General features: G+C 50.1%; 1 long non-coding RNA gene across 3 annotated transcripts in view; it reads right to left on the bottom strand.

Moving 5' to 3' along the window:
* The window catches only part of LOC147352991 (uncharacterized), a 44,325-nt gene extending 21,558 nt beyond the window's left edge, over positions 1-22,767 (bottom strand). For 2 of the 3 annotated variants that reach the window (XR_015145291.1, XR_015145292.1), the window contains exon 1: positions 22,667-22,756. This is a non-coding gene — a long non-coding RNA (uncharacterized LOC147352991). Of the gene's footprint in view, positions 1-22,666 lie in introns of all 3 variants that reach the window. The other variant, XR_015145293.1, reaches the window with a different exon arrangement.
* Between the last annotated feature and the right edge of the window lie 253 nt (positions 22,768-23,020).

Here is a 23,020-nt window from a genome sequence, read left to right as displayed (position 1 = left end):
ATTTTCCCCTGTGAGTTTGGGCTACAATCCAAAGAAAATCCCATCTTCCAAAGACAAAGCCCAAAGACTTCTCCTGGAGCAGAATTCTTGATCTTTGTTAGAAAACACATCTGTTCGTTAAGTAAGCTGCTAAGATTCAAAAAGAGGGGTTTATTAAGCAACACCTGATGTATGTCTGTGAAGTGTGCATTCTTAACACGCTCATTTTACAGAGATGCAAACAGCCTCAGGAGGTCATGCAGCCTGGTCACTACAGTTTGTGTGCTCAGTCGCTTAGCCGTGTCTGACTCTTTGTGACGCTATGAACTGTGGCCTGCCAGGCCCCTCTGTCCATGGGATTCTCCAGGCAAGAATACTGGAGTGGACTGCCACCCCCTCCGCCAGGGGATCTTCCTGACCCAGGGAGAAAGCCTGCATCTATTTAGACTACAGTTTGAGCGAGGAATAACCAACCCAGACCTGTCTGACATCCCAGAAGTGAGAATAGCCTCCTTGGATGTTGGGAGAGGTGGACAGATACAAAAAAAACAAAACCCAACAATGTAACTCCAAATCGCAAATTTGCCGATCTCTGGCTGAAGCTTTCTGCTCAGATGATGTCGTCTTGGTTTTCACCTTCCTGTTCTCAAGCTACCTGAAAACTACCTTCCCCAGAACGCATCACTCTCAGGGCTCTTTCGACCTCTGTAGACTACACTTCCCAGAATACAGAGCTGCCACATCCGCCGGCACGCTTCCGCTTCCGGCCTAGGTGTTTTCTGGGAGTTGTGGTCTCAAACGGTACTGGGGTTGAAGAGGTTGGAAAGAGTCCTGGTGGTAAGCCCACGTGGCACAAAGACTTGGGGTGGGAATAGATACTGTCTTTATAAACCGGAGGCACCAAGCAGGCCTAAAATCACTTTCCATTTCCCTTTATTCAGCAGACTGGCTCTGTGACCACACCACCCTGGGAATCTATCGGTTGCGAGTACTCTGACGGACTTCAGGGTCAGCAGAGGTTCGTTTAGGAGGATCATGGTATTCATTTCACTGCTGAGTCTTCTAAAGGCCCTGAGGTTCGGTCCTTTGGTTCCTATGGCATATTTCCTCAGAAGCACACCCTGTTTCTTCCTCCCTGAGACACCCGCACCTTCTAAGCAGTGAAGAAAAAAAGAAAAAAAGCACCTTTTAAAAGTTATCTGGTTCCTTCAGATAGTCAAATAGTTGTATTACAGGCAGGAAGTTCAAGAATAAAGTCTGGCGACCGAAGTCTGCTTCTGAATCAATAGCTGAAAGCAGAGTTCTCAACCTCCTCTTTGTTAAAACCCACATGCCCATGCCAACGGAGATCCGCTGAATCAGTCTGGACTAAGCTGAATCCGTTTGGAGAAAGCTCCTCACATGAGCTGCAGCCAAGGTCAAAGCCTCAGGTTTACAGGGGAAATACTAGATGCTTATATTCTAGATTTACCTGCATTTTCTTAAAGAAGCTACCAGACTGCCTGATTCGAGAGCAATAAATGTACGTGATTTATCACTGCATCCCCAGGACCCAGCCCATGCTGTCCTTGGGGTAGATATGCAGTTGGCATTTACCAGATGGCCAGTTGTCTGTGGAGAAGGCACTGGCGACCCACTCCAGTACTCTTGCCTGGAAACTCCCATGGACGGAGGAGCCTGGTGGGCTGCAGTCCATGGGATCGCTAGGAGTCGGACACGACTGAGCGACTTCACTTTCACTTTTCACTTTCATGCATTGGAGAAGGAAATGGCAACCCACTCCAGTGTTCTTGCCTGGAGAATCCCAGGGACGGGGGAGCCTGGTGGGCTGCCGTCTATGCGGTCGCACAGAGTCAGAAACGACTGACGTGACTTAGCAGCAGCAGCAGTTGTCTGTGGCCAGTGGCCATTCATACTTCAGTGCTCGAGTCTTCCTGGACGTTGAATATTTTGCATGCAGTTCCTAAAATTATATTCATTGTTTTGAAAGGGTGTGTGTGTGTATGTGTGTGTGCACAAGCACACTTCAGGGGGTGTAGGTGGAATTCAAGAAAATTCAAGCTGGGAGAGTCAGAGAATAGTCAGAGGCAGAAATATTTGATGGCAACACTCAGAGAATACTGGAACTCAGAGAAAACAAAGATCTATGTGGCCACAGGTCATCATGGAAGGCTTCTGGAAACCCTACCTACTTCTTGTAGGTCAGGACCAAGGAGGTGATCAGCTCATGTAATTAAGAGCACATGTCCAATCAGTGGGAAGAGGATGAGGAATGTCATTTTGGCTTAGACCAGCCAAGATTCAATCTCTGCAGCTGGACACCCTGGCATGAGGTCACAACAGAAGCAAGGGAACCTCTGACACCAAGTGTAACTGAATACAGCCCCTTCTCTGGGGTTCATTTACAACAAGCATTTAACGATTCCTATATTCTTCACCGAATGTTTATGGAAGGATGGAAAGTTTCACTGCACAATTCTTTTTAAAATCCACAACAGTGTTGGGGTTAAGATTAGACCTTTTTGTTCTAGAAAAAACAGCACTTTTTTGTATCTCCCCTTCCTTCCCTTTCCAGCTCTCCACATTTCTCTCAAAATTTAAAATTCCTTTTCCCGTCACCATTCAGAGCAATTAAAGTCTTTCGCAGCTCCTTTTCCACACCTGCCTCATCACCCCCACCACTACTACAAGTGACCCTTTAACAATGAGAGGCTTCTGGTGCCAACCCCCTTTAAGTCAAAAATCCGCCTATAACCTCACAGTCAGTTGCACCCCACCCCACAATCCCAGGTTCTGCATCCAGGCTTCCAACCAACTGTGAGTTGCGCGGTAAGTACATATTGACCAAAGTCAAACCCATGTTGTTCGAGGGTCAACTGCAGCACTTACGGAGACTACTGCTGTGCAACTGGAATCTTCTGCTTGCAAGTGAGAGAAAATTCAACTAAACTGGCTTGAACAAGAAGGGAGGTGATCAGCTCATGTAACTAAGAGCCCAGGCCTGTGGTCACAGCTGGACCCAGGAGGTCAGATGACGTCATAATACGCAGCCTCTCTCCATCTCACCCTGTCATTTCCCTTGATGGGGACTTTGCCCTCAGGCAGGTTGTCTCCCACAGTAGCCTCGGGAGCTCCAAGTTCCCTTCTCCCAGCTTTTCATCCACAAGGAGAGCTCCTGACCCACCAGATCAAGTGAAAGCCCTAAGCCCAAGTTCTCATCAGCTCCCAACGTGGACGAAGTGCCCCTGCCTGAGCCTGCTTCTGAATGGAGATGGAACAAAGGGACTAGCTTAGGTGGGATCAGATGATCACACCTGTGATCATCAGGTCAGGGACAGTCCGCACCATCAACCCACGGACCTGCAGTATGTGCGAACTTGTTCCCTCAAGGCAGGTGGGAGACGGACCGCAGACAGGAAGGTGGATGTTGGGTTAGACCGTGCCTGTCTGCTAGCATGCACACTGGGTGACACTTCACACAGATGAGCCAGTTAATCACCCAAGAACACAACCTCCACGGTGGTCCAGTGGCTAAAAGTTTGTGCTCCCAATGCAGGGGGCCGGGGTTCAATCCCCAATCAGGGGATTAGATTCCACATACCACATCTAAAAGACACCATATGCTGCAATGATGATTGAAGATTCCATGTACCTCAACACACAGCTGGCACAACCAACCAACCAAACAAAAATACTCACCAGAGGGATTATTACCCCATTGAATTGATGAGTAAACTGAGGCTAGTAGGGAGACAATGAGGTTTACACCCAGGCAGCCCTAGCTCCAGAGCCAGGTGCATTTGGGTGCTCAACGAAGGGAAGGGTCTTCCAGTCAACAGGACACCATCCCCCAACAGGCAGTTTAGTGGTCGCTGCCACTTGAACATAACTTCAGGGGTCCACCTTCCACCCTAAGCAGCTCAAGAAAGTATTTCTAATAAACATACAGGCCCTTTCCACTAGAACAGTTTATTTTGAAGATTGTGGTTAAAGGGGTCCATGAATTTGGATGCTATTTCTGATGAAAGTCTGTGTGCCCCTGATATCCTCCACATGATGATACTTAAGCGGGGGGGGGGGGGGGGGGGGGCGGGGGGGAGGTGCTTTGGGAGATGATTATAGTTAAAGGTCAAGAGGGTAGGACCCTCTATCATGGGATTAGTGCCATGTTGGGACACCGTGATAAAGCAACCGTTTGACAGCCAGGAAGTGGGTTCTTACCAGGAACTACATTGACCAGCATCTTGATCTCAGGCTTCCAGCCTCCAGCACTATGAGAAATAAATATCTGGCATTGAAGCCATTCAGTTCAATTAGATCAGTCACTCATCCTGTCTGACTCTTTGCCACCCCATGAAGTGCAGCACGCCAGGCTTCTCTGTCCATCACTAACTCCCAGAGCTTGCTCAAACTCATATCCATCAAGTCAGTCATGCCATCCAACCATCTCGTCCTCTGTGGTCCCCTTCTCCTCCTGCCTTCAATCTTTCTCAGCATCAGGGTCTTTTCTGATGAGTCAGTTCTTAGCATCAGGTGGCCAAAGTACTGGAGCTTCAGCTTCAGCATCAGTCCTTCCAATGAATATTCAGGATTGATTTCCTTTAGGATTGACTGGTTTGATCTCCTTGCAGTCCAAAGGACTCTTAAGAATCTTCTCCAAAACCGCAGTTCAAAAGCATCAATTCTTCAGCGCTCAGCTTTCTTTATGGTCCAACTCTCACATCCATACATGACTACCAGAAAAACCATAGCCTTGACTAGACGGATCTTTGTTGGCAAAGTAATGTCTCTGCTTTTTAATACGCTGTCTAGCTTGTTGGTCATAGCTTTTCTTCCAAGGAGCAAGTGTCTTTTAATTTCATAGCTGCAGTCACTATTTGCAGTGATTTTGGAGCCCAAGAAAATAAAGTCTGTCACTGTTTCCATTGTTTCCCCATGTATTTGCCTTGAAGTGATGGGACCGGATGCCATGATCTTTGTTTTTTGAATGCTGAGTTTTAAGCCAGTTTTTCACTCTCCTCTTTCACTTTCATCAAGGGGCTCTTTAGTTCCTCTTTGCTTGCTGACACAGGGTGGTGTCGTCTGCGAATCTGAGGTTATTGATATTGACTGAAGCCACTCAGTCTATGGTATTTTATTATGGTAGCCAGGGCTGACTAATACAGATGTGGGGAAAAATGACACCTTCATTACGCTGACCTTTAACTGAATTTCACATTTCCTTCCATGACGACTGTAGGCAAAGGACACAGGAGCATCAGCAAGGCCTGTGACTTCCTCACTCTCAGAGACTGCAGATGTCTTCACACCACACATAGTTGTTGCCGACATCTGAAGATATCATCGATGCTCATCGCTTCTTGGAAAGTCTAACATTATTAGACTGCTTGCTAGAGCTGGTTATTAAATATGTTACTAACAAGCATAGAATTATTATATCACAAATTTGGATGCTTTTTATCTTAACTGTATTCAATATAACCAGCGTCCTCAAGACTCCTTGAACTCTATTTTATACACTTAAAAATACTATTTGAAGAGCTTCCCTGATGGTACAGTCATTAAGACTCTGCCTGCCAACGCAGGGGACATGGGTTCAATCCCTGGTCCAGGAAGATCCAACATGCTGCAGGGCAACTAAGCCCATGCGCCGTAACTACTGAGCCCTCATGCCTAAAGCCTGTGCACCGCTAACAGAGAAGTCACTACAACGAAGAGAAGCCCATGCAACTGGAGAGTAGCCCCCACTTGCCACAACCAACAGCAATGAAGACCCAGTGCAGCCAAAAATAAATACACAAGTAAGTTAAAAAAAATGTTTTTAATTATTTGAAGGACATTATTATTCTAGGTGTGGGCCTAGAAGAAGCCTGGGGAGTAACTGTTCTCTTCCTTGTTACGACATCTCATGGAAAGAACCACTGATGGACTCACAAGGTTCTGCCCAAAGCAGATAAGCCCTGGGGACATCTGGGCCGCCAACAAATCCCCAGGGATAGTTGCAGTTAGGAGCGAGGGCCCAAGGTGGGGGTTACAGGAAACAAGCCTGGGGTTCCCACAGGCAGACTGCTCCTCACCATCGGAGAGACCCCACCCTGGAATGGACCTACTCCCACTCCTGCCCCCTCCAGTGAGGTAGGCTCCTGTAATAAGGGAGGCTCACTGTTCTAAGGCAATCTTTTGGAAAATAAATCGGATCATGTCAGTCAGTCACTTGACACTTCCACGGCTCTGCAGTGCCCTCGGGATCTCATTGAGGCTCTGTTCCACAGCCCACAAGGGCCAACCCGTGCAGCCTCACCTTGCTCTGTCACCCCATCACTCCTCCAGTGCCCTTGGCTTTGGGACGTGCTTTGCTCCCTCCAGCCTCATGGCTCCCGGCCCCGCAGGTGCCTCTGCCTGCACCATCTTCAGCTCCTTACCAGCTGACGCGCTTTCCTCTGGCGTCACCGAGACTCCCTCCAGGACACCAAAAGCACCCTGCTTCTTTGCTCAGAGACACTGTGATGGGACTGCCAGCCAGGGATTGCAAACCCAAAACACAACACAGGGACGATGAGGTACTGTGGGCTAACATGACCCAGGGCGGCCACCACCCCCGGGGCAGGAGGAACACGGGAAGCAGGTGATGATGACAACATGGAAGCTTAGAGGGGGTCTTGGAGCTGGGCCCAGGGCTCTGAGGGGCCGGCCAGCTTGGGAGCCGCAGTTGGAACATCAGCACCCTGGAGAGGGGCCCTGACGGTGGCGGCATCCCTGCCCTTGAGGATGCTGTCACAGGTGGTAACCTGGAGTGCCCGCGAGCAGGGGTGTACCTGCCCTGTCTCCCCTCCAGACCCCCAGTGATTCGGCCGTGCTGTGCCAAGTGGCCCCCACCCTAGAAACCTTGCCAACAATCATTCCTCAGGGACGGTGTGTCGGAAGCTCCTTTCCTGGCTGGACTGGGTGTCTGCCAGGTTATCTAAACTCTCCTTGATCTTTTTTGGGGGTGGGGTGGGGTGCTTGTGGGACTTTAGTTCCCTGACCAGGTATCGAATACCCACGGCCCCTGCAGCAGAAGTGCAAAGTCTGATCTCGAACCTGGGCTGGGACTAGAGTGTCCAAGCTAGGCTGCTGGCGCAGGATTTGGGGTGGGGTCACCTCGGAGCGGGGGGGCTGTGAAGGTGCAGGGTCAACCCTGAGAAGGAGCGTCACCTTAAACTCTTCACCTGAGTCCTCTCACAGCCTCATCTTGAACGCTGAGCCCTGCCTTGGACCCCGCCAGACACCTAGTAGGGGCCCCGCAACGTGTGTTGCATGAATGAATGAGCCCAGGCCTCCATTCTCCAGGGGCACCAGCCCACCAGGAGTAGTGAATTCTCTACCTCATCTTTTGGTATATCTGCCTTTCAAAATCCCCTCTCTTAGATGGTGAATTTTATATTATACATTTTTTAATGGGAAAAAAAATGCCCCCACCAATAGTAAGCCGCTGGGTGCTGTGAGAAGTACCCCTGCTTTGGAGCCAGACTGCCTGGGTTCAAATGGAAGGGATTCTACTTCCTTACTGTATGACCATGGGCAAGTCACTGCACCTCTCTGAGTCACAGCCGCCTCAGCTGTAAATACAGCAAAAGCCCCAGCACGATACCTGGGGCACGGCAGGTACTCTACACAAGTCTGTTTCCTTCTGTTGTGAGCCCTGATTGCAGCTCAGGCACAGAAGACCTGCCTCTTTGAGTGAGCAAGAGTGACCCAGTGTGGGGCTGGATCAAAACCAAGACTGGGGACCCTAGCCCATTGGAGAAGGGGACTGTCCTGCAGAAACCCTTCATGTCCTATGGAGCAAAGAAGGGATATGGATCAGAACTCTATTCAAACTTGTTTAAACAAAACAAGAGCATTAGTCTTACATGTTGGGAATCCCAGGGAGTACACGGGCTTCATGTTAGGCTAGACCCAGGGACTGAACTAGACCTTCATCAGGCTGGTCTTACTCACTAACCCAGCGACTTCCTGGGGCAATAGGGTACAGTGATTGGCCTTGCCTGAGTCAACATACCCCTTAGAGGAGGGTTGTGACTGACAGCCCCACTGAATCAGCTCCCTGAGGGATGGAGGCTTGACATCACAAGAAGGGGTGAAAGTTAGATAAATAGTAAACCTTCCTACCTGCCACATACTGTCTTAAGCACTCATAATCGTTAAGCTACTGAATCCTTAAAACAGCCCTACAAAGTGGGCACCATTTTCATCACTCCCATATTACAGAGGAAGAAACTGAGGCCCTGGGTGCCTCAGGTCACAGTCAGGGAGAGACAGAGTCAGTCTCCAGCCCCAGACCATCTGGCTCCAGACCCATGTGCGTCTACACTTCCCCAAGTCACTTCTCCCCATCAGACAGAAACAAGAGCTGGTCATCACAGGGACAGCCCCAGAAGGAGGCCCAGGGCTCCCCTGGAGTAGAATGAGGGGGCAGCTGAGGACCGCAGGGGGCCCAGCCTCGGCATGAAGCCTGTGTTGAGTGCCTCTCGATGTGTCTGAAAATGCCTGGAGCTCCTAGAGAACTTACCAGAAACCGAGGACACTCCCAGGCTCCACCCAGGGGCAGAAGGCCTAGACCCTAGCTTTGCACCACCACGAGCTGGCTGTGTGACTTGGGGCCAGTCACACAGCCTCTCTTTGGCCCAGTTCCTTCCTCTTGCAAGTGAGTAAGCTGGGCCTGAACCTCCGTCTCTGAGGGCCTGGCTCCCCCTGGGGAAGAGCTGGGGGGTGCACTGCTCTGATCTGTGGTCGGCCACAAGCTGCCCTGCCCCCAACAGCCCCCAGTGTGGGAAGCAGGGTGGCCCCGCCCAGCCCGGCCCTTAGTGTGTCACTGAGAAGGCCCAACCATGAACCCAGCTTCCGCCTCGACGGGGGCCCCTAGTCCTGGGCTGACCATTGCTGGGCGCAGCCCCAGACGCACCCATGGTGGTCTCAACCCAGTTCCACCGAGATGCAACCTCCCCATCTGGCATCTGAGCCTCCGAAACAGTTATCAACAGCTCACCAGGATGGGGGCTCTCGAATGGGTGATTCTGTCCCCAGGTAGGGTTTCCTGACTTAAACGCAATCTTTGCAAAATGATTCCACTAAAAATTTATAAGCTTTTTATCTGCGATGCAAATGTAACTGGGAAACTTGTATTTTATCTGGCAACCTTGTACTCGGGGGACATCTGTCCACATTTGGAGACATTTTTGAGGATCACAATGGAGAGCTTCTATTGGCAGCTAGTGGGCGGAAGCCCAGCAGCTGCTCAACTACCCACCACACCCAGGACGGCTCCGGTACAGGGAACGACCCAGCCCCAAACGCCCGAGGTGGACGCACCAGCCCTGGGTCCTTCCAGAGGCTGATACACATGCCCACCAGCGATCTCAGGGACTCGTCAGAGGAGTGGTGGTGGTTTTCCTCACGTGAAAGCCTGGGAAACCGAGGCTCAGTTTAAATGGCTTGTTCAAGTTCACCCAAAGTGGAGTCTTCTGCCTGTGTGTGTCCTCTCCTCTCTAACAACCTCCTCTGTCCCTCTAGACATGGAGCCACGCAAGGCCAGCGAGGAAGCACAGTAGGGGCGGGGGGACAAGTCGAGTTCTGCAGGGTCCCCAGGCCCCCGGGCAGGGCTGGCACTGTGGGCTCCCAGTGGGTGGGCAAGCCTGTCCTGGAGAGCGAGGCGCCCAGGAATGCTGTCAGTTGTGCCACCAGGGGGCAGCAGAGACTTGGAAATGAGTCGACGCGCCTGCGCCTTCTATCACTGGAAGGAAGCGGGTGTTCTTCTGGACTCCTGGGGTCCACCTTCAGAGGCGCTGCCGCTGAGGCAGGTCTGTCTGAACGGGCGCCAGCATCGGGTTTGTGGGAGTTTTTCTGTCTGTGTTTTACAGCTCCCAGGTAATTCTAATGGGCAGCTGGGATTGAGAACGAAGGCCTTCGTTTTCGTGCCTACTTTCACATCGGAATCAATTTGGAGCTTTTAAAAAATATCAATACCGATATGGAAACGACCCAGATGTACATCGACAGAGGAAGGGATAAACGAAATGTGGCATATACAGTGGATATTACTCTTTCATGAGAGGAGTGAAAGCTGACACCTGCTACCTGCATGGAGCTGGAACACACTGTGCTTCCTGTATTAATAGCTGGACACAAAAGGACAGATACTGTATGACTCCATTTATATAAGTTTCCCAGAGCAGCCAAATTCACAGAGACAGAAAGTAGAACAGAGATTTTCAGGGACTGGTTAAAATGCACCCTGCAATGTTCACTGCAGCACTGCTTACAACAGGCAAGACATGGAAGCAACCCAAACGTCCATCAGCAGAGGAATGGATAAAGAAGATGTGGGGTGTGTGTCAGAGCGAGTGGTGGTGGTTACCCTCCACCTGTGTGTGTGTGTTTGTGTGTGTGTGTATGAGCCGAGTCATTGGAAAAGACTGATACTGGAAAAGACTGAAGGCAAAAGAAGGGGGTGACAAAGGATGGGATAAGTAGGTAGCATCACTGACTCAGTGGACATGAAACCGAGCAAACTCTGGGAGACAGTGAAAGACAGGAAAGCCTGGCGTGCTCCAGTCCATGGGCTCGCAGAAGTTGGACACGACTGAGCAACTGAACAGTAACAACAACATAACATATGTAATATGTAAGATACATAATACGTAGTATATATAATGGAATATTACTCAGCTACGAAAAAGAATGAAGTAATGCATTTGCAGCTACGTGGATCAACCTGAAGATTATCACACTAAGTGAAGTCAGTTAAGTTCAGTTCAATTGTGTCCGACTCTTTGCAACCCCATGACTGCAGCACGCCAGGCCTCCCTGTTCATCACCAGCTCTCGGAGTTTACTCAGACTTAGGCCCATTGAGTTGGTGATGCCATCCAACCATCTCATCCTCTGTTGTCCCCTTCTCCTCCCACCTTCAATCTTTCCCAACATCAGGGTCTTTTCAAATGAGTCAGCTCTTCGCATCAGTAGTCAAAATATTGGAGTTTCAGCTTCAACATCAGTCCTTCCAATGAATAGTCAGGACTGATTTCCTTTAGGATTGACTGGTTGGATCTCCTTGCAGTCCGAGGGACTCTCAAGAGTCTTCTCCAATATTGTAGTTCAAAAGCATCAATTCTCCAGCACTCATCTTTCTTTATAGTCCAACTCTCACATCCATACACAACTACTGGAAAAACCCATAGTTTTGACTAGACGGGCTTCTGCTGGCAAAGTAATGTCTCTGCTTTTTAGTATGCTGTCTAGGTTGGGCGTAGCTTTTCTTCCAAGGAGCAAATGTCTTTTAATTTCATGGTGAAGTCACCATCTACAGTGATTTTGGAGCCCTCAAAAATAAAGTATCTCACTGTTTCCATTGTTTCCCCATCTATTTGCCATGAAGTGATGGGACCGGATGCCATGATCTTAGTTTTCTGAATGTTGAGTTTTAAGCCAAGATTTTCACTCTCTTCTTTCACTTTCATCAGGAGGCTCTTGGTGGTTCTTCACTTTCTGCCATAAAGGTGGTACCATCTGCATATCTGAGGTTATTGATATTTCTCTCAGCAATCTTGATTCCAGCTTGTGCTTCGTCCAGCCCAGCGTTTCTCATGATGTACTCTGCATATAAGTTAAATAAGCAGGGTGACAATATACAGCCTTGATGTACTCCTTTCCCAATTTGGAACCAGTCTGCTGTTCCATGTTGTTCTAACTGTTGCTTCCTGACCTGCATACAGATTTCTCAGGAGGCAGGTCAGGTGGTCTGCTGTTCCCATCTCTTGAGGAATTTTCCATAGTTTATTCTGATCCACATAGTCAAAGGCTTTGGCATAGTCAATAAAGCAGAAGTAGATGTTTTTCTGGAACTCTATTGCTTTTTCGATGATCCAACAGATCTTGGCAATTTGATCTCTGGTTCCTCTGCCTTTTCTAAAACCAGCTTGAACATCTGGAAGTTCATAGTTCACGTACTGTTGAAGCCTGGCTTGGAGAATTTTGAGCCTTACTTTGCTAGCACGTGAGATGAGTGCAATTGTGCGGTTTTTTAAGCATTCTTTGGCATTGCCTTTCTTTGGGATTGGAATGAAAATTGACCTTTTCCAGTCCTGTGGCCACTGCTGAGTTTTCCAAATTTGCTGGTGTATTGAGTGCAGCACTTTCACAGCATCATCTTTTAAAATTTGAAATAGCTCAACTGGAATTCCATCACCTCCACTAGCTTTGTTCATAGTGATGCTTCCTAAGGCCCACTTGACTTTACATTCCACGAGCCCATGGACTGTAGCCACCAAGCTCCTCTGTCCATAGGATTCTCCAGGCAAGAATACTGGAATGCGTTGCCATACCCTTCTCCAGGGGGTCTTCCTGACCCAGGGATCGAACCTGTGTCTCCTGCATTGCAGGCTGATTCTTTATACCTCTGAGCCACAGGGGAAGCCTTGAAGTCAGACTGAGAAAGACAAAATACTATATGATATCACTTAGGTGTGAAACCTAAAAAAAGTGATACAAACGAACTCATTTACAAGACAGAAACAGACTCACAGACTTTGAAAACAAATTTCTGGCTACCAAAGGGGAAAGGTCAGGGGAGGGAAAAATTAGGAGTCGGGGTTTAACATACACACATTACTACATACAAAATAGATAATCAACAAGGACCTACTGCACAGCACAAGGAACCCTACTCAGTCCTCGGTAATAACATGTATGGAAAGAACCTGAAAGAGAGCTAGTATATGTGATTGTGTAAGTGAATCACTTTGCTGTACACTGGAAACTAACACAGCATTGTAAATCAACTACAATATAAAATAAAAATTAAATTAAAAATGGTTTAAATGGCAACTTTTGCGTTGTGTATATTTTACCACAATAAAAAAACCCTACCACATACACACAAAAAAACCCATGTAGTGGGAACATAAATGCTGGGTTTCATGATTAAAGTTTGTTGTTTTTGCTCAGTCGCTCAGTCGTGTCCAACTCCTTGCGACCCTGTGGACTGCAGCGCACCATGCCTTCCTGCCTCTCACTACCTCTGTGAGTCTGCTCAAACGCATGTCTATCGAGTCCGCGATGCCATCCAACCATCTCATGCTCTGTCACCCCATTTTCCTCCTGCACTCAATCTTTCCCAGCATCAGGTCACAAAACAAAACACAAACGTCCACAGGTTTCATCAGACTGATGAGATGGTCTGGGGGTTGAGCCCTGAACACTGATATGTTCTAAGTGTCCCAGATGAATTTAACATACCGTCATGATGCGGGGGGGGGGGGGGGGGGGGGCAGGGGGGTCCCTGGTCTAAGATTATTCAAAGACTCCAGCTTCCAGGAGGACGAGTGGGCATGCCAATCCCTCTATGTGTTGTGATGGTTTTACAATCTGTCCCCAAATTCTCTGATGCCCTTCCTTCAAAAGATGGAGCCTAATTCCCCTCCCCCTGAGTGACTTGCTTCTAACAAAGAGGAAAAATAAATAAGAGGAGGAGTGATGGTGATGGAGAAATAGGCTGTCCACCAACAGCCCCAAGAGGGAGTCATCATGGAAGCGGAAACTGGGACTTCCCTGGCGGTCCAATGGTTAAGAATCCACCTACCAACGCAGGGCAAGCGGGTCTGATCCCCGGTCAGGGAACTAAGATCTCACATGCTGTGGGGGAACTCAGCCCTGTGCTGTAGCCAGAGAGTCTACGTGCCACAAGTCCTGAGCCTGGGTGCTCCAGAGCTGTTCACCACAACGAGAGAGACCCACGCTCCGCAACGAAGACCCAGCATGGCCTAGAAAGACAAAAGAAAATAAATAAGCGGAGGCTGCAGTCCCAGTCAAATCCCATCTGACACTCTGGTTGCAACCACAGGAGCGATCCTGAGTCAGAACTACCCAGTTAAGTTATTTCCGAATTCCAATCCCACAAAAGTGGTAAGACAGTGTCTGTTTGAAGCCAATAAACTTTGGGATAATTTGTTGCACAACAGATAGTAAACACATGCATTCAGGAGTCACTAAACCAACCCCTTATGGACAGCTTCCATTTACCGACCCGTCCACTCCCCCACCTGTCCATTCATTTTTCCATCTGTCTATCCGTTGATCTACCTAGCTATTCATTCATTTATTCACACACACACCTACCCATCCATCCACCATCCTAGAACACAGGGCCTAGCACCTAGAAGACTCATGTCAAGTGAATGAATAAACGATTTCTAAATGCGTCCTGTGTGTTAAGGCCTGAGATGGGCCAGAGGACTTACCGAGAAACACGACTCTCATATCATACGTGACTAGTACCTGGTCCTGCTAGACAAGCCTGCACCACCCGGGAACATACGCTGGCAACCACAGACGGCTGCCCCCCTCGTGAGGAGGGTCCTGCCCAGCTGAGCCCGCCAGCGTCATTTCCTCCTCTGAGAGCCACCCCCTCCCTCCCCACAGGAGAAGAGAGCTGGCGAGAGGTGCCAGGATGTAGGAGGTCACCACAACAGGTCAGGGACGTGTGAGCTTCTGGGAGTCCCTCGGGCACCGGGAAGCCAACAGGGCCCGAGACACCTTCCCAGCATCATTCCACAAGGAGACCTCTGTCCCCAGCCCCAGGAGGGAGACAGGCCGCAGGGAGAGGGGGCCGTAGGGGGCCCTGTGGGCTCCCTCACCTCTGCCCACACCCACAGGCGTCCCCCAAAAGCACATATTTGGGCTGCCCCGGTGACAAAAACAGGGACCTGCCATTTCAGTAAACAGAGAATGTGCCTGCCATTCTGAGACAGGGAATGTTGCCAGTCATCAAGCCCTGAGCCATTGCAGCTGACCAATGGTACACCCTGAGGGGATTCAAGATGGGAAAACACAGGACACTGGCCCTAGCTAGCTAAGCGCGTGCGAAGTCAAGGTGTTTGACGCTGCGACACTATGGACTGTAGCCCGCCAGGCTCCTCTGTCCATGGGGAGTCTCTAGGCAAGAACACTGGAGTGGGTTGCCACACCCTCCTCCAGCGGATCTTCCCGAGCCAGGGATTGAACCCATGTCTCTCACATCTCCTGCATTGGCAGGTGGGCTCTTTACTACTAATGCCATCTGGGAGGCCCCAAGACAGCTAAGATGCCTATCAAAGGAATTATTCCAATGAGCCTAGACACTTGCACTTCCCCATACATAGACAGACGCTAAAATCATTAACTTGAGATGTCTGCTTTTGTGGTTAGCAATAACCCTCTGTAGTCTTTCTACTTTTCCCAGCTAAAATGCCTATAAGTCCTGGCTCCTCCCTCTTTTCTCTGGAACAGTCCCTCAGAGCAATCTGAGAGGCTGCCTGTGTGGGCTCTAGTTCTCATTAATGTCCTCAAGTCAAACTAATTCTCAGCTTTTAGGTGGTGTTTTGTTGTTTTTTTCACTCGACAGCCCTGTGGCCACCCAGAGAAACAGCAATGACCAGACAAGGACAACGGTCCCTCGCCACATTCACCCCACCCTGGGGAGGAGGCAGGGACTCAGAAACCAGAAGAGGTGTGAAGTGAACACGGAGCTGAATGAGAGGCTGAAGTTCTCAGCTAGCCTGGGCATTTTGCCACTGAAGGTGTCTTTTAGAAACTGCAAAGAAAGATTTCAGAGAACAAGGTTTAAAGACGAAACACCATTTCATAGGTGCGCTTGCCCGTGAGCAGGCCAGTGTCCCTCGCTGGGATCAGAGGAGCTCACAGAGCATCTGACACGTGGAGGGCTCAGGAAATGGTTGAATGAGGAGGCATCTGAAACACAACAAGGGAGCTGGGAGTGTGGCGTTGGGAGGGGTCAGTAGAGGGAGCACACTCCACTCCCCCTCTTCTTCGGCTGCTAGGGGGAAAGGGCACAGCCTGAGCCGTTTCATACCAAGGCATGTCTCAGACTGCAGCAAAGGAGCATGTCGGGGGGCCTGGCCGCGGGCCAGATGGAGAGCTGGAGGGTCCCCTCCAAGACTGGCACCCCTGCCCTCTCGGGGACCCCGCTCAGGGGCAGGGCCGCAGGCCGGCGTGGTCCTGCTCTTTTCTGCTTCCCTCCACCCCGCGGAGCCTTCCCTGCCCAGGGGTCTCCAGCAGCTGCAACACGTGCTGATGGAAGCAGGGGTCTCCATGGCAACACTGACGTCACGGGCCTGGAGTCCTGGAACGCTGCCTCCCGCCCCCAGCGCCTGGTTCTGGTTCTGCAGCAGCCCGGGGCCCAGGGGCGTCGGAGCGGCCACCCTGCCCTGGCTCGTCCTGGCCACCAGAGGCACGCGGGTGTGAACTGGGCCAGCCAGGCCTCACCTGCGGCTGCCTGCCCGATCCTCGCTTCCTCAGGCCCCTCTTATCCTCAGTCTGCTCCCAGCCGGCTGCTAGCTAAACAGACCTTACTTCCTGTTTCACGAACAGGAAGCCCCCCTCCCTGGGAGAAAGCACATCTTAATACAATGTGGGAGGTGAGGTGCTGGCCCCTTCCGCCTCCACTGCATCTGGGGCCCTCGGTCCATTGCACAATAAAACCCGGGGATTCTGTCCTCCAAAAGGATCACGTACCCCCCTTCCCCCCACTGCCCAGCGCTTCCCATGCAGGAGGACAAAGACCTAAGGGACCTGGCCTGTCTCTCCTGGCCCCATACTTCCTCCTCCTCGGCCATTCCTTCCAAGTGCCAGGCCTCCGGGGCCTCCGCCGTTCCCTTCCCTCTGTCTGGAAGGCTGTTCCCACCTCCCTGTCTCCCTGCAGCGCTGGTCATTTCCAGCTTCTCCAGCTCAGCTCTGTGCTGCCCGGTCCTGGAAGGTGCTCCCTCCTGCCTGCACGTCCGTTTAGCTCTATACACTGCCCTTGTGAAAACGATGTGTGGGATTTGTGTAGTGGCTGGCTTCTCCGTCAGACTGTATGTAGTGGAGGACTGTGTTCACTTTTATCCACTCGTGAGCCCCTAGTTTACCTGGCACACAGTAGGTACTCAATAAATATATATATATATACACACACATATTTAAGTAGGCTATTGAGATAGAATTCACATACAATACAATCCATCCGAGTAATTTGTATAATTCCATGGTTTTTAGCATATTTACACAGCTGTGCAGACTTTACCAGAGTCAATTTTAGAACATGTTCCTCACCAAACAAAACCCTCTCAGGACTTCCCTGGTGGCCCAGTGGCTCAGACTCCACGCTTGCAATGCGGGGGCCCGAGTCCACACAATCCCTGGTCAGAGAATACAATCCCACACGCACAGACCTGGTACAGCCAAATAAATCATTTTTTTTTTAAAGAAACCTCTTCCCTTCAGCTCTCACCTTCCTGTCCCCCATCCCGTCCTCCCTACCCCCATCCCTCAGCCCTAAGCAGCCATCAGTCAACTTTCTGCCTCCCTAGATTCCCCTGCACTGGACGCTCAGACGGCTGGACTTTGGCTTATTTCACTGGGCAGTGCTTCCAGGGTTCAGTGTATATAAATTTTTGCTCAAGGAATGAATGAATGAACGGGTGATTGAATGAATGAAAGGCCATGGATAGCAAAGGTAAGGCGCTCCTCTGGGTGGACTGATGGGCAGTGGGAGGAAGAACCTGGGACTGTCATGGGATCCACAGCTAAGAAGGGACAGACTCTGAATGCGTCTGCAGCCTGGTTGCCCACACACACACTTCCTCGTCTCAGCGTGGAGATTCCAGTCTCGCTGCCCAGCTCCTGACGTAAGATGTAGGTCTGATGCCCACTGCCCCTCATTGGCACAGGCGCTTTCTGGTCTTCATATTGAAGTTTTTCACTCATTCATTCATTCATACCACAAAAATGCATAGCTATGTTAAGGGAACTGCTGACCAAAACTGCCCACCCTGGCCAGACACGATAGTCACCACCTGTATGAGTTATCTTACAACAGGAGGTCCTGGTAAGGAATGCGGAACCAACAAGCTACTAGCATCTGGAGGAATTCAGGAAAGGTCAAAAGGGTCTCACCGACCTCCCAGAATCCTCGTTGGGATCCATCTTGTCTGCGCACACCACCAGGAAGGACCCTGAGTCAGAATGACCGGCCAGAGACAACCCGGAACTGACCCCATTACCATAAACCCCGAGAATACGAGCCACAAGGCCGGGCAGTTCTCCTGGGCCCTCTTACCCTGCTACTCTCTCCATAGGCACCTCTTCCCAGCAAAGGCTCTTGCTTTGTCACAATCCATTTCTGTGAGTTAGACAAGAGCCCACTCTCGGGCCCTGGAATGGGGTCCCCCTTCCTGTAGGTTATCATATATAAGTTTTTTTCTTGTAAATGAATATGTTTCTTTCTTAAAAAATCAATTGAAATAGATGCTTGTTTTCCAGGGGGACTTAAGATCAGACCCACGAACCTAGCAGCTCTGGACATCAGTTCTGTAGGAGGATTCCCACAGGGGGTCCAACCCGGCACCTTTCCTGAGGGGCCTTGGAACTGAGTGGGACCCTGTGGGGTCCTCCCCCCTCCTTCCTTGGGTGTAGGAAATAGGCTTCATTCAGCCTCCTTGACCTTCCCTGAGTTCGAGGGCAGATCCAAACAGTGTCGGGGAAGGGAGGGGATACAGAAACAAGGGAGGAGCCATCAAGAAACAATAGTCCAGCCTTGGGGCAGGGTCCTGGTTCTTCCTCAAGAAAGGTATATAACAATCCCTCTCAGTTCTTCTGCGGAAACTAAGGCCCCCACCCAGGTGGAGGAAGGTAACTTCAGCTGTGGGCAAGATTCCTGGAGCAAGCCAATCAAATGAAAGTCACATACCCTACAGCTCTCCTGTCACATTTTGCCTATAAACATTTCTCCCCCCACCCGAGCCCAAAACCATTGGGGAATATGGGGTTTCTGAGTGCAAGCCACCCATTCTCCTTGCTGGGCCTGCAACAAACATTTCTCTGCTAGTCTCTCCTCACTGTGCATTGGGCACACAGACCTGTGTTCCGTAACAGCTTCTCATTTCACACCACCTCAGTAAAAGCCAGTATGGGTGTGTAAGTGCTGGCTCAAGTCCTGTCTTCCCGCTGCTCTCCCCACTTCCCACCAAGGTGCCACTGCCCCACTCCTGGTTTATGGAAACTCTGGAAACATGCCCACACAGGAGCCACTGGCTGCTTATGGCTGCTGCAGAGCACTTGAACATGACTGGTCCTGACTGAGATGCCCTAGAAGGGCGAATTACACACCAGGTTTTGAAGACTTTGCATATTGGGGAAAAAAAAAAAAGAATGTAAAATATCTCATTAATAATTTTTATATTGATTGCATGTTGAAATGATAATGTTGGAGATCCCCCGGAGAAGGAAACGGCAGCTCACTGCAGTATTCTTGCCTGGAAAATTCCATGGACAGAGGAGCCTGGTGGTACTGTCCATGGGGGTCGCAAAGAGTTGGATATGATTGAGTGACTGAGCATTGATTGATTTCATTGAGTATATTAGGGTAAAAAAATATATGCTATTAAAATGAATGTGGCCTGTTTTCCTTTAACTTTTTAAAATGTGGCTATGAGACCACTCCACATGTGTGGTTTGCAGTCTATTTCTCTAGGACAGCCGTAGTCTTGAAGAGACACCCACCAGGGAAGACAGCCCCTCATCTCATAGTTGTGGACACCAAGAGAACTTTGGGGCAGTGAAGGGCTTAAGATGCATTGCTGCTGTCCACAAAGAACTCACCTCCCACCCCAGCAAATCCCCTGCAGCCAGTGGGGGTGTCATGGGAGAGCCCCAGACAAGAGCTGTTAGGACCCAACGGGACGGATGGATCTTGTGGGACTCCTGGGCAAAGAAGTCTTTCTGTGGGGTGGGTGTGTGTGTGCGTGCGTGTGTATGCGTGTGTGTGTGCTCAATCACTCAGTCGTGTCCAACTCTTTGTGACCCCATGAACTGTAGCCCACCAGGCTCTTCTGTCCATGGGATTCTCCAGGCAACAATACCGGAGTGGGTTGCCACGCCCTTCTCTAGGGGATCTTTCCCACCCAGTGGTCAGACCTGCATCTCTTGCATTGGCAGGTGGGTTCTTTACCAATGATCCACTTAGGAAGCCCCAGGTTGAGGGATATACGTAACATTGCTGAGCTAAATCTTTACAGAACTGAAACCCCCAACAAACGGAAGATGTAAGCATTCTTTATTCTGGAGAAGCTCATCAAGAAGTCACCTGAGGCCAGATCAAGGGAACCAGAAAAGCCCATCAGGAGATTGGTCACCTGAGACCCTGATCCTTATCAGCAACCCAGCCCTTGAACCACTGCAAAAAAAACTCTCCATCAAATCCTCCCAAGTTGGACACAGTTTTTTAGGGCACAGACCTGCTGTGGCCCCCTTTGCCTGGCAAAGCAATAAAGCTATTCTTTTCTACTTCACCCAAAACTCTGTCTCTGAAATCGGATTTGGCACCAGCTTCATAGAGGCTGAATTTCTGGCATCAATGTGAGGGGTAAGGTGTGCCCAGCACAGAGCCCTCTTGGCTGAATCTCCTTCCCACTGGATCCCACAGCCCCTTCCCCTCCCTGGCAAATCCTGGCAAGTCAGAGATGAGACACAGCCCAGTGTTTAGGCATGTTTTAGGCTCGTTGTCCCTACAACAGAGAAAAAACAGCCAAGATGCCTGTGGCTAGGAGCTTGGCGGAGCCTGAGAAATGGAATGTTTCCTGTCAGTGACTGCAGCCCCAACAGAGGCAGGTAAGCCTGAGGGAACCTGGGAAGGAAAAGAATACCTGAGATCCAGCAGACTGCAGCCACTCCCTCCAGTGAGCCCGGAGGACACTAAAGGCAGGATGCTGGCCCCAGAGAGGCGAGGGGCCTAGCAAAGGCAATAAAGAATCTGCCTGCAGTGCAGGAGCTACAGGAGACACAGGTTTGGTCCCTGGGTCGGGAAGATCCCCTGGAGAAAGGCGTGGCAACCCACTCCAGTATTCTTGCCTGGAGAATCCATGGACAAAGGAGCTTGGCGGGCTACAGTCCATGGGGTTACAAAGAGTCAGACATGACTGAGCGACTAGAAAAGCAGAAATAGGAGACTGAAGCCACTTAGCATGCACATATCAAAGGAATGACTTCAGTGAGCCCTGAGTTTTCCCGTACACAGAAAAGCACTTACCTTGGAATATGTTTTTTTCTTTGATGTTCTGACTCCCTTTGTTACAAAAATCTATATAACCTGCCTCCTCCCCTCACCTCCTTGGATCAGTTCTCTCAGGGTTACTGGAGATGCTGTCTCCTTGGCTTGAAGTCCTAAAAATTCCCACCGAATAAAACGGAACTCCCAGCTTTGAGACTGTGAATACTTTTAAGTCCACAAGACCTTCTAGCCCATTCTCAACCCCCTGCTTCTGTGATGAACATAAGTGCCCTGGGGAACGTTTCGTTTCTGGAGGTGGCTCTGAAAGGCAGGTTTCAATGTACTGATGAGTAAACTAGGGACCATGTGGATTTCATCTCCCTGACAAACATGGAAGAGGCTAGTGTGGACCAGAGGGGAGGTCAGCCTTGAGGTACTCAAGGGCCCATTCAAATCTGGAGAGAGTGCACTGAGAAACAGGGCCAAGTCACCTGTCCCGCCATGTACAGCGCAGAAGAGCAACACATCGAGAAGTACGTATGTCTATTATACAAACTTGTGTGTTTACTATGATAATTTCCAGCAGATGGCAGTAGAAAGTCTTTTGAGGCGGGGACACAACCTTTCACCAAGAGGCTTCATAAGGATGGACAAGTATGGTTCTAACAGGCAATGTCATGGTGGCACTGGCACACTGCAGCAAAAACAGAAAAGAAGTCTTCCCTCTCTTGAGAGCAAGGAAAGTAAAAGGAAGAGTGAACGGGCTAGAGAAGGGACAGGACTTAATCAGAGCTAATCGCTCCTAGCTTAACTGTTGCTAATCTACAGTGTCTGTAACTAGAATTGTCCTTCACAAAGGAAACTTATCACCCCTGATACTATGTACATTACACCCTACACTCTCTTGTAGAAAATCAGCCCTTAGAATTGTTTGCATTTCAGAAAGAAGGTCGCAGGCCAATAACGCAGAGACAAACGGACAAAGCTGCCTAATGCCAGCTGTTACTGCTTTTAAGTAACGTGGGAAGAAGAAAAATGCAAGATGCTCATTACTTGGCGCCTTATCATTTATTTACTCTAAGCCTGAGATCCAGTCTACATAAAGCCTCTCGGTTCTCCTAGCGAGGGGGTACAGTCCTAGAGTCGCTGGTCTGCTGTGTCCTCCCCTCGCCCAGAAGAGGACTAAAGCCATCTTTCTATTTCCTCCAAACTCTGTCTCTGTATTTTTATTTGGCGTCGGTGGACAGGGAGCCAAGTTTTTGGCAACGGCCTCCCTCACCCTCCCCAGACCAGACAGAGCAGAAATGAGCAGCAACCACCTCTTCATTTAAAAAGTTCTGTTTTGATGCTGCTTTTAAAAAACTGGCACAAAATTCAAATTCAAGATATCACTTTAACATGGCATTTCGAACATTCACCATGTTCTGCCATCACCACCTCTTATCTAGTTCCCAAAATTTTTCCTCAACGGTGGGCTGCACCCCTCAGGCCTAAAAGGTTCTACAAGGCCCTACACCCCGCAGGCCCATAAGACCTGTAAGAACTGAACTTAAACAAAAAACCCTGCACTTGCCCAGCTTTAAAACAAGACAAAAGAGCCGGGAGTCAGCAATAGAGACGTGAAAAGTACCTGTCTGAAGTAACGGTCCTGGAGCAACACCCACCGTGTGCAGACGTTGGAGGCGGGCAAAGCATGGCGGCAGGCTTTGCTTCCGGGGTCAGGGCAAGGTCACCAGTTCCGGGGGGAATTGGGGTCAGGTGGGCGCCTTAGCTACCAGGGAAAGCAGTAGCAGGACTCCTCACGGCCCCTTTGAGAAGCATAATCACCAGCTGGGGCCTGGGGCAAGCGTGTAGGAAGGCAAGTTGTGTGTGCGAGCTAACGGTGAAGCAGGCCCAGGTCGGGCAGGGCAGGTGGAGAGAGCGAGGGAACCGCCATCGTGGCTGGCCTGACCATACGACAGCCCCCACATAAAACCCCACACCC

Source organism: Bos grunniens, chromosome 18, assembly GCF_055505025.1.
Source record: "Bos grunniens cultivar Pamir isolate PY7600 chromosome 18, Bosgru_T2T1.0, whole genome shotgun sequence".
NCBI classification, from domain to species: domain Eukaryota; kingdom Metazoa; phylum Chordata; class Mammalia; order Artiodactyla; family Bovidae; genus Bos; species Bos grunniens.
Note: the sequence above shows the minus strand (reverse complement) of the source record. Positions and strands in the feature narration are given on the sequence as shown.